Raw genomic sequence first — 237 nt, forward strand, 5'->3', positions numbered from 1 at the left:
AAATCAATTATTAAATTTAAGTTGTTTATCGAGATTCATTTGAAATTATTATGGCAATAAATGTCCATTAAAATATTTATTGAGAGCATTTTAATAAAATACCATTATTTTTATAAAATGTTTTTACTCAAGATGTATGTTATAAAATACTATCATATCTTATCATTATTAATAATATTTATTATGCTTATTTATTAGTTTATTAAATTATTAATTTATTAAGAATAATTATTCAAA

Source organism: Entamoeba invadens (assembly GCF_000330505.1).
Source record: "Entamoeba invadens IP1 unplaced genomic scaffold scaff_1105074726523, whole genome shotgun sequence".
Taxonomy (NCBI): Eukaryota; Evosea; order Mastigamoebida; family Endamoebidae; genus Entamoeba; species Entamoeba invadens.